Source organism: Bubalus kerabau, chromosome 15 (assembly GCF_029407905.1).
Source record: "Bubalus kerabau isolate K-KA32 ecotype Philippines breed swamp buffalo chromosome 15, PCC_UOA_SB_1v2, whole genome shotgun sequence".
Lineage (NCBI taxonomy): Eukaryota > Metazoa > Chordata > Mammalia > Artiodactyla > Bovidae > Bubalus > Bubalus kerabau.
Window position 1 is genome coordinate 74,357,074 of NC_073638.1, and position 17,767 is coordinate 74,374,840.

Sequence of the window (17,767 nt, forward strand, 5' to 3'; positions counted from 1 at the left end):
CTTGTGTTTGGCTTTTGCAAAGTTTATGATGTCAGTTGGTGGATGTTTGGAGGAGTAGAGCTGTATGACTGGCCATGATTACTGTCTGTTTCATTGAACAATTATGTTCCTACAAATCGACTAGACTTCTTGAGCAGGCTTTCCTGGGGTTGGGTGTGTGTGTGTGTGGTTTTTGCAGAGGCATGCCAGTTGGAAGACAGTTCTGTGGTGTCAAAGTGGGGAAGGGATGCTGTCTCCTCTTCCCCTACCCTGATGTTTTGTGGTGGGGGCGCGGCATGGAGAGGGATTCTGTAGTGGGAGTTTGTCCACTTTGTCATATTTGGGGTTGATTCTCATTCACTAAGTGTCTTCATTCTTGTCATTATTTTGCACATGCAATCTTAGTTCAGAAAAGGCTTCATGAAGTCAGAGCAAAGTGGGGGAGGGTGGGGAGATGGCGAGAGTCAGAGCACGGTGGTGGTGATGGTAGTACTTACATTTCTTGCATAAAGAATTTACTCTCTCATCCCATTATTTGGAGAAAAGCTGCGTCTTTAGTGGGGGCCGGCAAAATAATTTTTTTTTAAAAATCCTGAATAGCAGGTAAAATGAAATTAAAGAAAGAAAAACACCCCAAACCACCACGTTTCTATTGCAAGAGCAAAAACTGCTACAGCTCACAACCACCTGTAGAGGGAAATCTCTGTGCAGGATTTCTTAGGGCCGGTTGTGTGGAGGAAAACCGCCGGAAAAAAGCGCCTGGCAAACTTTGCAGCCTGAAGCCCGGAGAGGCTGAACTCCGCAGGGCGGAGGGTTAAACCGCGGGGGCGGCGGCGGCGGCGGCGGAGGCTGGCGCGCGGCCAGGGCCTCTCACCGCCTGGGAAGCCGCGGCGCTGGCCTCCCGGCTCTTGGGGGGCTGGTGCTGGGATGGGCCCAGCTTGGAGTGGAGAAGGTAAATAAACGGGGCGCGGGCTTGCAGGGTGTGGGCGGTGGTGCCGCGGGGTGTGTGTTTTGGGGGGCGTCCCGTGAGGTGAGGGGCCGAGCCCTGCCCGGTGCCCTGCGGAGATGGGGGGTCAGAGGCCGGTGTGCCCCGCGGAGCCCTGGTTTCCCCGCGGTCGCACAAAGCAAGGTGGTGACCAACAAGTGTTATTCTTGAGAAGATTGATTCTGACAGAGACTTCAAGGGGTTCTCTAATCTGGGTAAATCCACCGGGGCTTCATTGTGTTGTGGCAATGAGAGTCCTTCTTTGTGAGGAGGGAGAGCTTGGGCAGGGGAAGTGGAGGGACAGACAGAGGGGACTTTTTGCACATCAGTCGTTTGACCTTGGGGGGCGGTGAGCAGAGTTCAGGTCCTCCAGAGGGCTGAAAAGGCCAAATGGGATCCCTTCTCCCACCCCCACGTCTTTCATCCTGAGCTTTAAGTTTAATGGGGAAAATTCAGCGCCTGGTGTTGGTCAGACCTCGTCAATGGGAATTCCATGTGTCTGAGAGCAGGGTTTTTTTGGTGGTGTTTTTTTTTTTTAATCTCTGGAAGCAGGCAGCACTCTGAGCACTAGTACTGTATTTTCCCCTGCAAATGATCTTCTAGGAAAGCTGAATCACCTCCTCTCTGATGAGCAGCCACTTCTGGGAGGTGGAACACAGGTCTCTCCTGAGGGGGGTGGGGGCGGGGAGTCCCCCCACCACAATCTTTAAATATAGACGTCGGGGTGCCATTTGAATGTCTGGTTAAAATGCACTGGGAAATATGGAAACAATAAAAGGCAATGATTCTTTGGTGGGCTGGTAGTGGTCAAGACCACTCAGCGGGGGGGTGGGGAAGGTGCTTCTAAAGAAGTGAGTTAGTGACTTTTTCCTCCTGGGGGTGCTGGCAGGCTTACCAGATTCTCATGAGAAGTGAATCTCTTTCAGCAGACAGGGTGGGGGACTGGGGAAAGTGCGCTTGGAAATTAGAATCAGTCGTGCCCTTGCCACCTGTTGGCTAGCATAACCCAAAGGCGTAGAGATGAGGTGGGATGTGAGGTGGGATGAGACACAGACTGGGCACTAAGCCTGCTGTGGGGAAGAAGCACCAGGCAGCTAAAGGGAGCGAGTAGATGGCGACCCCGTCCTTCCGGACTCGCTGGTGCCGAGTAAAAAGAGGTCAGCGGGCCTGACATCCGCTCTCCACGTCACTCAAGGGCCTCGTTCATGAGACTGTCTCCTCGCTTTTTGGTCCAGGGGTGGAAGGGAAGAGTCTTTCACAGCCCTGGTTGCTCGTGTCACTCCTTTCAGAAGGAAGTCGAAAATCCTCTGTTCTTGAAGTCAATTGTGGTATAAAGGGAGAGCAGAGTGGTTACAGGAAAAACTGGTCCTGGAAATAGAGCCATGTGTCCCCCCACCAGCCCCCCAAACCTGCCCCGATAGCTCTCCACTCTCAGCGGTGGTCTCTTGAGGACCAAGGCCCAGAAGGACCACGTTCACCCAAGCCTTAAAGGTGTTGTCAGTCAGGAGTCCTCCTCACCCCAATCCCGCCGCCGAGACCCATGTAAACCCACCTCTCTCAGGTTCTAAGAGGTGCCCAAGCCCACATCACATGCAAACACTTATGTGTGGTGTACGTGTACAATGTGTGTCAAGACCAACCACAAGGCACCCAAATGTGCACGCGTGTGTGTTTGTGCATGTGCAGAGTTCTCTGCACCCGTGAGCTCACGGACAGCATGGACTCTCTTCACCTCTGTCACTGTGTGAAGACGCCAACGGAGAAATACCACTTCTGGTTTAGGGGTGGATCTGACGTCCCTGAGTATATGTGGTGAACCGGAATTTGCCTGGGGTTTCCTCATATTCATTCAGGAGTGTCAGTTCTCCCTGCGCACGACGTTGGAGACCACTGTTACTACAAACGGATGCCCACCTGCTTAGGAGAAGAATCAAGTCCAAGTTTTCCGTTCATTGCCTTGAATTAGCCCTGGTGCCTTGCCTCTGTTTCTCATAAGAAAAATAAGGGTAGGAGCAGGGCCAGCGACAGAACTCAAGGGGCCCAGTAAAAAAATGTAGGGCCCCTCGTTCAAATACGCAGGAAAAAAGTGTTATTAAAGGTACTAAAATATAAAGCTTTTTTCCTTAAGTCTCTCTCTTGTCATGTTTTTTATTTGCTAGTTTCATGTCGTGCTAAATAAAAATAAAATTTTCATTAGCATGAATTTTACCATCCATCTTTATACTGTGCAATGCTAGTTTTAAATGAAAATATAGGAGCATTTAATTCATTTGCAGAATCACTGAAATCACACAACTTGTATCTCATAGGTCATACCTGCGTATGTGTTTACTTCTTACCAGCACACTGGACACGTTGAACAAAACCAACTCAACTGCTTTCATCTGACTTCTAATATGTGAATGTTCTACCAGCATCTCTGAGTTCAGCTTAATGATGAGGAAGGAAGGACTGGAAGGAGAAGCAACTGTGGACTGCTCTAGTCTCCGCTTTCCTTCCATGCCATCCTTTTCAGCATAGGTGGTTGGCAAATAGAGGGAAGGAACAAGAGTAAGAAATGATAAAGTAGGGGTCCTTGGTCATTAGTGTTTCATAGAACCCCACTGCCTTATTTCTACATTCAAGCAAGTTCTGGTTCCAACAGCAGGACCTCTGGATGTTGTCCATGCCCCCCCTTCCTCATACACTCACCTTTGACTTACTTTGCATCTCACTGGGCTCCCACTGGAATTCTGTGCTCTTGGGGGAACTGCCAACCTCATGGGGGCAGCGAGGAATGGAGAACACATATATGGTGCGTGTCTTCCTACTCATGCATTCTCCTGCTGAGCACAGGGCCATGTGTGTCTACCCAAGTTGCACACCCGTGAAGCCAGCCTAGGCAAGAAGTCACCCAGATCCTAGACTGGGAGCACTGTTGCTCATTTTCCCTCCTCAAGCAAATAATCCATCTGCAGCAAAAACAGCAACAACAACAACAAAACTTCACTAGCCTCCATCTTTCCTCCATTGGGGTTTCCTCCTTCTCTAACCAAGTCTCACTCTGTGAAAAGCCCACCACTTGCTGGTGAGGGTGTCACAGCTTCGAAGACAGAATCCATCTGTTGATATCTCCCTAATTTTGCTGAAGCCTTGGGTTAGAGCCCAGGCCTTAGAAATGAAGCATCTATCCAAGTCCCACCCACCACTTTTGAGCTGGGCACCATCAAGCAGATCTTCTGCCTGATATGTACTTAGGTTTCACCATCTACAATCAAATGAAAAAATACTTAGCTTTGCTTCATGAGACATTTTGCTATTATTTACTACTTGATCAGTTATTGTTTACCTCACCACTGCTCCAAAGTCTCCTCAGGGATCTTGCGGGCTAGTGTGACAGGTTCTCAGCAATGACTTTGGTAATACATTCAATTGATGTTGACGTGGGAGAATTAGAGTTCAAGGCTCAAAGGGTCAAGAGGAAGACAGACTAAATTCCTGATGGACTCTAGAAGCAAGGGAATTTTTCCTTCCTTCCATCATCAACTGCCTCCCTGCTTCTTTACCTTGAAGGAGCAAAGCTAGAGGGCACCTCAGAAATGTGGGGTGGACTAGAATGGAAATAGGATAGCATTAGAAATTCATCCAGCAAAGAGAACGAAGACGCTACTGACCCTCCATCATTGGATCGGGGACTTTGAGACTTGAGTTTTTCAACCTTAATCTAGTTTTTCTTTTTTTTCCCTGGTCCTTCAGGTGACAACAGCACCCTTTTGCGAAATATTTAGCTTGGACTTAGCTACTGAGAATACCTAGAAAGAAGAAGAAAAGGAATTCCTCTGGTTTATTCTTTTATATAACCTTGACTAGGAGGCTGCTGCAGCTGCAGCCCAACTTAGTGACCTGGAAGGCCAGTCAATGAGGAACTGTTTGGTGTTTGTGAAAGAGCCTGGCACAGTGCTTAACCTGTGGTGGGTGCATAACAAATGCGAGCTGACTCTGAGTGCATCTGATGATTGTGACAGTATGTTATAGTGAAAGAGCCATGGATTTGGCATCAAACCGCACAGATTCGAGTGCATGGATGATCTTGAACAAATTATTTAGCTTCTTTGTGACCTGCTTACTTCACCTAAAAAGTGGGACTGTGTGCGTGCTCAGTCGCGTCCAGCTGTCTGCACAGCTGTGGAGCCCACCAGGCTCCTCTGTCCATGGAATTTTCCAGGCAAGAATACTGGAGTGGGTTGCCATTTCCTTTTCCAGGGGATCTTCCTGACCCAGGGATAGAATCTGCTTCTCCTCCATTCAGCAGGTGAATTCTTTACCATTTCACCACCTGGGAAGCCCCCCAAAGTGGGAGTGTTCACATTATAGTGTCTAATGTATGGAGAATGAAAGGAGAAGTAGCTTATCTAAACACACTCTCTTCTACATACATGATACATGAATCTACACATATTGTGCACAGAAGAAGATGTTAACTTTTTTTTTTAAACTGTGCCTTCCTCTCTGTCTCACCTCACTCAACTGTAGAGGTAGACATAAACATAGCTAGACTCTCACAGTGTCCTGAGTATAACAGCAAATAGTTCAGGGTTTGCAGCCAAACAGACCTGGGTTCAAACATATCTTGGCACTTGTATTTCATTGATTATATGACTTTTCATAAGTTATTTAAACTTTCCAAGTTTTGGTTTCTTGACACTTTAGTTCAGTCATTCATTCGTATCTGACTCTTTGTGACCCCATGGACTGCACAGCACGTCAGGCCTCCCTGTCCATCACCAACTCCTGGAGCTCACTCAAACTCATGTCCGTTGATTCAGTGATGCCATCCAACCATCTCATCCTTTGTCATCCCCTTCTCCTCCTGCCTTCAGTCTTTCCCAGCATCAGGGTCTTTTCCTATGAGTCAGTTCTTTGCATCAGGTGGCCAAAGTATTGGAGTTTCAGCTTCAGCATCAGTCCTTCCAATGAATATTCGGGACCAATTTCCTTTAGGATGGACTGATTGGATCTCCTTGCAGTCCAAGGGACCCTCAAGAGTCTTCTCCAACTCCACAGTTCAAAAGCATCAATTCTTCGGTGCTCAGCTTTCTTTATAGTCCAACTCTCACATCCTCACATCCATACATGACTACTGGAAAAACCATAGCCTTGACTAGATGGACCTTTGTTGGCAAAGTAATGTCTCTGCTTTTTAATACGCTGTCTAGGTTGGTCACGGCTTTTCTTCCAAGGAGCAAGCGTCTTTTAATTTCATGGCTGCAGTCACCATCTGCAGTGATTTTGGAGCCCAAGAAAATAAAGTCTCTGTTTCCATTGTTTCCCCATCTATTTGCCATGAAGTGATGGGACCGAATGAGAGTAATAATAGTATTCACCACAAAGAGTTATTATAATTTATTGAGTTATTTGCAAAGGTTTTGGCACATGGCAAAAGATCTATTACTGTTATTGTTATCTTTATTAGTATACCTATGGCCACTGACGGGCCCACGGAAGCATCAGAAAAGTGACTTGGGAAGCATCTTCTCATGGCCCAGTGTGGGATGGCATCTCCACCATATGACTTTCTTTCCTGGGTAGATTCTTCCTGTTCTGAAGCTAGTGTAGTTGTTCTTAGACCTTTTCACATACATACTCAGGTACTCCTCTTGAGAGATGCTGGGTAAAATCTACCTTCCCTCTTCTTCCCCTACTGAAAGTCAAAGGAACTATTCTCATTGACCCTGCCAAGCAAGGGACAGGCCTGGGATCTTCCCTGGACCTTTTCCTTCAGTTCAAAGCCCATAAACCCTTTTCTCCCAGCTCCCAGTCCTAAAAGTGGAGGTGTCCAGGTAAGGAGAAAGGGTCCCTGTCAATACTTAGCACAAGTCTGGACCTCACGAGTCTGTGTATAAGAAGATCATCTGCATTTGACTCACTGGAGCTGAGGGGCAAGACTCAAGTCTCCTCCTTTCCACTGGGCCAGATGTTCAGAGTTCTCCTTGGACATCGTGAGAGTCCCTCAGTGATTCCTTGGGGGCAAGGATGACCATCTACTCCTCATCCAGGTCTTGATTTTCAATGACCTCATTCTCTAATAGAGAACAGAAGAAAGTTATAACTTACCCAGTCCCCATGGCCTCATCAACATCATGGAGGGTCTGGTAGGCCATATATTTTGTTGTTTAGTTGCTCAGTTATGTCTGATTCTTTGGGATCCCATGGAGTGCAGCACTCCAGGCTTCCCCATCCTTCACTATCACCTGGAGTTTGCTCAAATTCATGTCCATTGAGTTGGTGATGCCATCCCACCATCTCATCCTCTGCTGTCCCCTTCTCCTCCTGCCTTCAATCTTTCCCAGCATCAAGGTCTTTTCCAATGAGTCGGCTCTTCACATCAGATGGCCAAAGTATTGAAGCTTCAGCATCAGTCCTTCCAATGAATACTCAGGGTTGATTTCCTTTAAGATTGATTAGTTATATCTCCTTGCTGTCCAAGGGACTCTTCAAGAGTCTTCTCCAACACCACAGCTCAAAAGCATCAATTCTTCAGCACTCAGCCTTCTTTATGGTCCAACTCTCACATCCATACATGACTACTGGAAAAACCATATTCTAGGCTCAGCAGATTCAGAGATCTGGATCCTGCTTGCCACCACGGCACTCACAGTTCAAAAGGTGAAAGAGGCCTTTAGCAGCCCACATTCTCCTCTCAGTAAGACTTATGCCCACCCTGAGTTCTTATGAACTTATATAGCCCTTGCCTGACCAACAAGCCACCATAGGCTTCCTTTCCCTGTTGCAGACTTCTATGTCTTGTGTCCCACTATATCAGGAACACTTTCATCGATGAGTTTATATGAGCATGTCAGTGGGTGTGGATGGATCAGCTGAAAAGAAAAAAGCGCATCTGTTAAGATCCAGGTTTTAGTTCCAGGACTTGGTAATGCTTGGGGACAAGGCCAGGTTTTTATGGGCAGTTCATACTCTTGGAAGCCCACAGGCTGATTATGTTTGAGTTGTCAGGTCCGAGAATTATAGGCCTTATCCAGACCACCATATCTTTGGTATTAGGAACAACCAAGTCTGAGAAGGGAGTGGCTTTGCAGGGAGTGACTTCACCTACCCTCACTCTGGGGCAGGAGTTAGGATCCCAATTCACTATGAGGGTGATTTGCTTCTACTTAGTTTTCTGTTTTGAATTCACTTAGATTTAAGAAACAAAAATGGTTCAGGGAGGTGAGGTAAGAGAAAAGGAAAGAGCAAATTAGCCACTATCCCTCCCTGAAAACATTTCTTTGACCACTTCCACCAAGGCAAGAGAAGTTCTCCTGCTCTATGTTAGCCTACGGATGTCTGAGCTCTCAGACTTTTATAAGCTAACCACCCCCACCACCTGTGTTTCTGGTGATCTGGATATTTGGGGACAGAAATCAATGAGTTCATTCCCTAACTTGGCCTGTGAAGTGAAGTCGCTCAGTCGTGTCCAACTCTTTGCAACCCCATGAACTGTAGCCCACCAGGCTCCTCCGTCCATGGGATTTTCCAGGCAAGAATACTAGAGTGGGGTGCCATTTCCTTCTCCAGGGGATCTTCCAGACCCAGGGATCGAACCCGGGTCTCCCGCATTGTAGACAGAGGCTAATACCATCTGAGCCACTAGGGAAGTCAACCTGACCTGTGAGCTGGCATAAACTGACTCTCCCTCCAGGCTCTAGTTCGTGACACAAATTAGAAAAACATCTCCGTTTCTTTTCTAGAATGTGGGGTCTTGAGTACTAGTAGCCTCCCTCAGCAGTAAGCACTGTATTCTCTTATCTGACCCCCCAGCCTTCAGACACCCCATGATCAGACAGCCTGACTAAACCAGGAGGCAGTTGGGTTCCCATCCAGGCTCTGCTGCCCTAACCTCGTGGACTTCGTGATTCACTTAGCCTCTTTTGACCTCATCTCTAAAACGAAGGGTCAGAGTCCGCGCACCCTGTAATTTATGCAATCTCATGACTGTTGCTCAGAGAAAGTTAAATAATTCTTGCCCTTTAGGAGTCACTCCAGTATTCTTGCCTGGAGAATCCCATGGACAGAGGAGCTTGGCAGGCTACGGTTCATGGGGTTGCAAAGAATTGGCCACGACTGAAGCAACTTAGCATAGCACAGGAGTTCCTAAGGTGTGTTAAAGCTACTGTTATCACAGTCTTCTTCTATGGTGCTGGGTCGAGTGGTCAGGGGGTCCCCAGGCCTCAGACAACAGGTTTCTATGGGCCCATTAGTCCCTGTGATATCTGGTCTTCCACACACTGTCCACAGCAAATGCAACACCAGACTGAATATGGATCCCTTTGCATTTGAGACCTATACATGCCCAGACCCTCCCCCACTGACCCTACTGGAGATCCTTCCATGAGAAGGAGAAAATCTAGCACGGGGCTCATAGCATAAGCCAGACAGCCTAGATGAGAACCCCACCTACTTAAATAGCCCTGAGACCTTGGACAAGTTCAGTCACCTCCCTCTTTTCTCATCTGTAAGATAGGAATAATACTGGTACCTGCCTCCTAGGGTTACTATGAGTAAATTGAGCTATGTGAAGTGCTTTAGGACACTGCCTGGTGTATATAGTGGTTTCCCTGTTGGCTCAGATGGTAAAGCATCTGCCTGCAATGCAGGAGACCTGGGTTTGATCCCTGAGTCGGGAAGATCCCCTGGAGAAGGCAATGGCACCCCACTCCAGTACTCTTGCCTGGATAATCCCATGGACAGAGGAGCCTGGTAGGTTACAGTCCCAGGGGTCACAAAGGATCGGACATGACTGAGTGACTTCACTGGTGTATAACAGGTGCTTGGTTAATTCTTACTGGTATTATTAGTGTTTCCCCCATTCTTAAGGCATCTGTGTCCCTAATACCCCATCCCTTTAGGTCCCTTGGAAGACTTCCAGGCATTGAAGGCAATTTCAGGGAAAACATAAATATTCTGTAAACAATTTGGCTCTGGAAGGCTCCAAGCAGGATGCAGATGAAGCAAGTTGCAGCCCGATGAAGGCTGGCTCCTGCTGAGGAGCTGGTGCCTCTTGTTTAAGTGAACTGGGCCCCAAATCCCTAATCAGAATGAACTTGTCCTGTGCATGAGCCCCAGATATAATCAAAACATTAGTAATTCTCCTGTTATTTATAATCCAGACAAAAGTTTTCTTTTGATTTGTAACTGAACATATTTCAAACCAGTTGGAACAAATTTGCTTATACTGGTGGCCCAGAACAGCAAGTTATTCCATGAGTCAAAACGTTAGAGACGAGAACATGAGAAGACAAGGTAGGAGGGACCTGAGACAGACCTGAGCCTCCTTCCTGCCAGTGGTTCTCGGGCTCTTCAAGACAGTATCATTTTTTTTTTCTCTTATCATCAGAAACCCACCTTCTCACTGGACAGCTTCCCTCTGTTGACTTCAGGAGAGGAGGGTAGTAGTAACAGTCAGGCTCGTGGGGTAATTGAAAGCAGGGCCTTTGTCATCTCGGATTGAAGAGAAGTGCCTCCTATGATGTTAGCTATACAGCCTCTGTTTTCCCTACCTGGTCCAAACCTCTGTGTCAAAAGAGCCAACACTGACCCTTAACCAGAGTTGGGCAAACAGAGCCCAGCAAAGTTACAACTCAGGGTAGATGGAGTCATGGCTTGAGAGCTGCTGATATAATCCATTACCTACTTCTACCCCCACTATAGATTATTCTTAATGGCAGGTCCCAAACAGTCTTTTCTTTTCTGGCATAAGGCTTAAATAATTATACTCTTGAACTAGGTCTCCAGCTGTCAGTCTTCCAGCTCATCCCCAGTTCTAAAAATCGAATGAAATTTCCAAAGATGTAATGAGTCCCATTTGTTCTTTGCAGCTTGGTCAGGTGTTAGATGGATTATCTTAGAGAGAGAAGAGGAAGGCAAGAGCTTCATCCTGGTGTAATTGTTTCCTCCCAAGACAGGGCACACTTACCCATGGAAATGAGGCAATGCAATGAAAAGGAACATCAGATGCTTCCATGGGGCCTGAGGGGAATTTGACAAGGTGTGTACCACGGCCCAGGCTGCACTTACCCTTGGGAAAGTCCCTGATGCTGAAGGGAACTGTTGTCTGTTCTAGAGAACCCAGCTAGGGCTCAAAGAGGGGGTCACTCTGTATTTCAGAATATAGCTAATACACTGAAACAGCTCTTTGGCTCAGGGCAGGTGATTTTGCCTCTCCAAGCCCCAGCTTTACAACTTCAAAATGGACACTGTAAAGGTACTGTTTCACTAAGACGCTGTTAAGGATTGAATGGGATAATGTAGGCATACCTCTTAGCACAGCACCTGAGGCTTGTCAATATTCAGTAAATATCAGCTGTTGTTATTCTTGATAGTGAACCAGCAGGAGGAAGGAGAGGAGCACTCAGATGCTCTTAAGCTTCCTGAATGGCAAGTCTTCATCTTATTCTGGGTTCCTCCTGAGCTCTGCATCATTCTGTAAGTAGGTGATGCACAGAGCCCCTTGGGTACCCTTTAACAAAGGAGGCCACTGCTGATCAAAACCACACTGAGCAAATGTTAATTGCAAGAAAGACTGGCAAGATCTCCCGCCATCTCTTGGGACTCCTACTATTACATTGATTAACTATGAGCCAGAAAATAAGTGTGGGGAATAAAGAAGTTTTGTCCCTTGATAGTGGGCCTCCTGGTTGACCTGAGGGGTCTGAGCAGAGAAGGAACTGTGGAAAATCTTGTCTCAGAGGCTCAGCAGAGTTCATCTTGCACCTCTTGGCAGCAATTTAGGTCTTTTATCTGAGAAGGTGTTCATCCCCATCACTGAGTTCTCAGGTGCCTGCATTTAAAGGCTCTTCGGCATAGGCAAGGACTGTTTCCTTCAGCCTGCTGCTTCAGAGCATCCAGGTTCCATGGTTGCCTTATAACAGGTTTGTAATGAGGACTTTTGGGGCTTCCCAGGTGGCCCAGTGGTAGAGAATTGGCCTGCAGATGCTGGAGACACAGATTCTGTCCCTGAGTTGGGAAGATCCCATGGAGGAGGTAATGGTGCCCTGCTCCAGTATCTTTGCCTAAGGAATCCCATGGACAGAGAAGCATGGTGGGCTACACAGCCCATGAGGTTGCAGAGTCAGACATGACTTAGGGCATGAGCAATAAGGTCTTTTAGGGACTATGATCTTTTAGATTTGATAGACAAAATGCCTGAAGAACTATGGATGGAGGGTCATAACACTGTACAGGAGGCAGTGATCAAAATCATCCCCAAGAAAAAGAAATGAAAAAAGGCAAAATGGTTGCCTGATGAGGCCTTACAAATAGCTGAGAAAAGAAGACAAACAAAAGGTAAAGGAGAAAGGGAAAGATACATCCATCTGAATACATAGTTGCAAAGAATAGCAAGGAGAGTTTAAGAAAGGCTTCCTAATCGAACAATGAAAAGAAATACAGGAAAACAATAGAATGAGAAAGACTGGAGATCTCTTCAAGAAAATTAGAGATACCAAGGGAACATTTCATGCAAAGGTGGGCACATTGAAGAACAGAAACAGTATGGACCCAACAGAAGCAGAAGATATTAAGAAGACGTGGCAAGAATAAGCAGAAGAACCGTACAAAAAGGATCTTCATGACCCAGATAACCACGATGCTGTGATCACTCACCTAGATCCAGACATCCTAGAGTGCGAAGTCAAGTGGGCCTTAGGAAGCATCACTATGAACAAAGCTAGTGGAGGTGAAGGAATTCCAGTTGAGCTATTTCAAATCCTAAAAGATGATTTAGCACTTAGCTGTGAAAGTGCTGCACTCAATATGCCAGCAAATTTGGAAAACTCAGCAGCAGCCACAGGACTGGTAAAGATCAGTTTTCACTCCAATCCCAAAGAAGGGCAATGGCATAGAATGTTCAAACTATCGCACAGTTGCACTCATCTCACATGCTAGCAAAGTAATGCTCAAAATTCTCCAAGGTAGGCTTCAATAGTACGTAAACCGAGAACTTCCAGATGTTCAAGCTTGATTTAGAAAAGGCAGAGGAACCAGAGATCAAATTGCCAACATCCATTGGATTATAGAAAAACCAAAAGAATTCCAGAGAAACATCTACTCCTGCTTCATTAACTATGATGAAACTTTTGACGGTGTGGATCACAACAAACTGTGGAAAATTCTTCAAGAGATGGGAATACCAGACCACCTGACTTGCCTCCTGAGAAATCTGTATGCAGGTCAAGAAGCAACAGAACCAGACATGGAACAACGGACTGGTTCCAAATTGGGAAAGGAGTATGCTAAGGCTGTATATTGTCACCCTGCTTATTTAACTTATATTATATCATGCAAAATGCTGGGCTGGAAGAAGCACAAGCTGGAATCAAGATTGCCGGGAGAAATATTAATAACCTCAGATATGCAAATGACACCACCCTTATGGCAGAAAGCAAAGAGGAACTGAAGAGCCTCCTGATGAAAGTGAAAGAGGAGAGTGAAAAAGCTGGCTTAAAATTCAACATTCAAAAAAGGCATCAGGTCCCATCACTTCATGGCAAATAGATGGGGAAACAATGAAATCAGTGAGAGACTTTATTTTCTTGGGCTCCAAAATCACTACAGATGGTGACTGCAGCCATGAAATTAAGACACTTGCTCCTTGGAAGAAAAGCTATGACAAACCTAGACAGCATATTAAAAACCAGAGACATTACTTTGCTGACAAAGGCCTGCATAGTCAAAGCTGTGGTTTTTCCCGTAGTTATGAATGGATATGAGAGTTGAACCATAAAGAAGGCTGAGCACTGAAGAACTGATGCTTTTAAACTGTGGTTTTGGAGAAAACTCTTGAGAGTCCCTTGGATTGCAAGGAGATCAAACCAGTCAATCCTAAAGGAAATCAGTCCTGAATATTCATCGGAAGGACTGATGATGAAACCGAAGCTCCAGTACTTTGGCCACCTGATGGGAAGAGCCGACTCATTGGAAAAGACCCTGATGCTGGGAAAGATTGAAGCCAGGAGGAGTTGATGAAATGGTTGGATGGCATCACCAACTCAATGGACATGAATTTGAGCAAGCTCTGGGAGATGGTGAAGGACAGGGAAGCCTGGTGTGCTGCAGTGCATGGGGTCGCAAAAAGTTGGACACGACTGAGTGACTGAACAACAACAAGGGACTGTGAATCTCGATCTTTGTAGGGAGAGGATGATTAGAAAACTAGAGAATATTCAAAATTCCACGGGCTGGAAAAGTGTTAGCTTCAAAAGTCTCACCCCACATCTCCTGGGATCAGCCCTAATAGGAACTTTCTATTCTGGGTAGCCCAGAGCCCAAACTTGGCATGGGACTCAAGCTGTCTCTGAAGTACAATAACCCCTCCCTGACTACTCTGAAAACAGGACTGGGTCCAGGTCTTTTGATGAGGGCTCCAATTTTCTCTAAGTAAAAGATTTCTGGTAGAGAAAAAGTTCCCGGCCTCTGAGCAGAGATTTGTTTTATAGAGAAATGAGGTAGACCGGGGAAGTTTTACTCGGGAGCTCCCTCTACTGGCTCTTTGGTAGAAATTCCATAGCAGTCATTTTGCCCTGCCCTGTGGGTAGCAATTTGAGGCATCAGAGCTTCTTGGTGCCTTGAACCAAGGAGAAAATAAGATATCCTGAGCCGCCAAGGGGGATGAAATTCCAGAGGCTGGTTTCTTCTGCCTCCTTCATAATTTCATGTAACATTTACTGGGTGCCAACTCAGTGCTAAGCATCTTACTTGCATGCTCTCATTAAATACCACAATTGCATGAGGCAGCCAAGACCTGGGAAGATGTAAATAACTTGCTGGCATCACCAGAGACTAGCAGACCCCGCCCCTCCGTGACATTCATGATTCTTAGAATTTCCCTGAGAGAGAGCAAGAGAACTCAAGAGAAGCGAGGAGCAAGGGACAATGTGAAACTGGAAGTGAAGCTTATTCTTATTACCTGATATGAATAGGTCATACCTGGTTCCAAGATTGTTCCATAAACTTCCTGGAGCTAGAGCATTCTGAGCCTGTTTTTCTGAAAAAAGATTCAGTCCATAAGGCAATTACTTACATAGCAATGCTTGTCCAATCTGTGCTCTCCGAAGCTCAGACAGAAAAAAGAAGAACTGCCACAATGACTAAGAAGAATTTCCATGACAGAGGTGAGGCCTTTTAAAATTGTGGCGCATGTTCACACCTGTGTTTTTAAAAATAAAATCCTGTGAGGTAGGGCAGGTAGCAGTACGCACATTTTCTAAGTTGGGAATTTCAGGTACCAAGTGCCGTGTTCTAGATTTCAATTGGGAGCAAATGGCAGAATCAAGACCAGAATCTTCACTCGCAGCTCAAGTTCTGAATTTCTGGTTGGTGTTAGTTGAAATCAAGGTTCTTGATCAGGCTTTTTAACTGCAGGTAATAAAGATCGTGAAACCACCTCCTTGGTTTACACACAGATCCTGTCCTGAGTCACTCCTTTCCCTGTTTCAGGTTGGTTCATGATTGAGCTCCCTCGATACAGAGTCATTTGGGAATTGGGAATTACACAAGCCGCTTACTTTTTTAAAGTTGGTCACTCACCAGCCCACATTTTCAAGGTATCTAGGTCCCCGGGAGAATCCCACATATTATTTCAACTTTCCTGTACCATGCAAAGGTGTAATCCTTTTCACTTCACGCAGAACCTTAAAGCATTTTTCCACATTGATTCTTCCTGGACATTTGAGATACGGGTAAGTCATAGGATGGGACTTCCCCAGTGGCTCAACAGGTAAAGAATCCACCTGCAGTGCAGGAGATGCAGGAGATGTGGGTTCAGTCCCTGGGTTGGGAAGATCCCCTGGAGGAGGAAAGAACCTACTTCAGTATTCTTGCCTGAAAAATCCCTTGGACAGACTATATGCAGGCTATAGTCCAAAGGATTGCAAAGAGTTGGACATTACGGGGCATGCACACAAGTCATAGGATCCCCATTCCTCTTTGGATTGAGTGATGCTTTCCAGTTTCACTTCTGTGTCTCTAAATCTACACAGTGGGACAGCAGTCACACCAGATATTACCTACTTGCCCTACCCCTGTCTCAAGACCTCCTTCTAGCTGCCCCTTTCCCAGTAGGCAGAGTGATGTCATAATGGGGTCAGAATGGTACCTGCTGATGCAAGAGCAGGCTTGCTGCAGCACCTCCTGAACAATTGGGCTGTCGTTGTCTTAACAGAGTGGTTGGGTTAAACATATTTGTCTATGATGTAACCTCCTGGCCCTCAGCTACCAGTGGAAACAACTCTTTCTGGTTTGACCTGGTTGATATCACAAGCTCTGCTTTGCCAGAAATGTGACTTCTTGATGAACAGTTGGTCTAGATCTACCAATTTGGAGTGAACCCATATTTGGCCACCTGCTGGTAAGGCTGAGCATCCCTTTACCTAACTGTAGCCGTGAGCATCTGGCCCTCGTGTCTCTAATGTCCAGAGAAACCAAAATGATACCACTGAAGGAGAGGATGGGAGAACTTGGAACTGAGTGCTCACAGGGAGCTCTGAGTTATGGAATGTAGATTGCTGACACCCTTTCCCTTTCATTCTTGCTATTATAGGAGCACCAGCGACCAAGAGGAGACCAGATGAGTTTTCAAAGCAGTCCTCAGACACCCAGGACACACCTCATCCTTTGCCTCGTGCTTTCTGCAATGTTGCTGCTCACGTTCATCTTCCTCTTAACCCTCGCCATCATCACCCCCTCTTGATCACCATCCTTCCTCCATTCACTGTCTACCCAGCTCTTTCTCTGAGGTGCCCCTCCTGGGGCAGTGGCTTTGCTCTTCCTTTGGCAAGTTCCCCTCTGAGTTATATCCAGATGGCTGATAATAGTTTCCCTGTCTCCTCCTCCTGCCTCGTGCCAGAATCAGCCCAGTACTCAGCCCCCCAGGTCAGGGAAACCACGGCAAATCCTACCTCTTCCAAAATGAAGTTTCAAGACTCTCTGGCAGAGCAGTCTCACTCAATGAAGGTACCCCAGGTATCTGAGAGTGATGTAATTGAAACCAGATGGAGGCACCATCAATCCATTAATTCTGGTCACAGAGAGTGAAAGAGCTTACTTAGGACTGATCGAGAATATGGGGGGTAAGAAAGAAAGAGCCCCAGAATTGGACTGCCCCTGAATACAGGATGAAATCATCTTGATTTTTTTTCTTCAATTAAATTTACATTTCATTCTACCATATTGTGATGGCTTCACTCTAGACATTTTCATTTAAGATCCAAGGCTTTTCTTCATGGGTTTTGAGCCACAGGTTCCTGGATGGTGAGGTAAGTGACATTTGCCAGCACTGTCTAGGATGATTGGTAATGATCTCGGAAACCCAGGGCTCGTGAGACAGGTCCACCTGGTTAGGCTGGAAGATTTTGTCATTTATTGGTTTCTTTTGACCTGAATACCCCTTGGGGATTCCCCAGCCCTGACACAGACATTGGTCTAGCCTCACAATGTTAATCTAGACTCCACATAAAACAGACCCCCCCACCCTGCCACCACCACCACCAGGATTAACCAAATCAGAATTTGTTGAGGTCAGAGTGCTCTCTCCCAATCACTACAAAAAGTGTGGTTCTCGGAAAGCCCACTGTACTTAGAAAATATATTTTCTCTCCCCCAGTTTTATTTCCACTTCTAGGGGTAAGTTAAAAACCATTGGCAGATGCCAGATTTTCACGTGTGAGCTGAACTATCTCCTCTCATGAAAAGATTCAGACTCAGCTCATTAACTCATAGCCTTGCCAATAAGTTAAAAAAAAAAAAAAAAAGACAAAACCGGCCAATCCA

The 17,767-nt window shown here is 46.2% G+C and overlaps 1 long non-coding RNA gene across 3 annotated transcripts; it reads right to left on the reverse strand.

Moving 5' to 3' along the window:
• Nucleotides 1–631: 631 nt before the first annotated feature.
• LOC129629343 (uncharacterized) lies at nucleotides 632–15,128 on the reverse strand. Of its 3 annotated transcripts, none has more exons than XR_008703181.1 (4): nucleotides 15,021–15,128; nucleotides 3,656–3,915; nucleotides 2,697–2,878; nucleotides 632–2,276 (listed from the first exon to the last, which is right to left on the reverse strand). It is a non-coding gene; the product is annotated as an uncharacterized LOC129629343 (long non-coding RNA). The 3 variants fall into 3 exon arrangements; XR_008703180.1 differs by lacking the exon at nucleotides 15,021–15,128 and adding an exon at nucleotides 11,018–11,140; XR_008703179.1 differs by lacking the exon at nucleotides 15,021–15,128 and adding an exon at nucleotides 10,346–10,985.
• Between the last annotated feature and the right edge of the window lie 2,639 nt (nucleotides 15,129–17,767).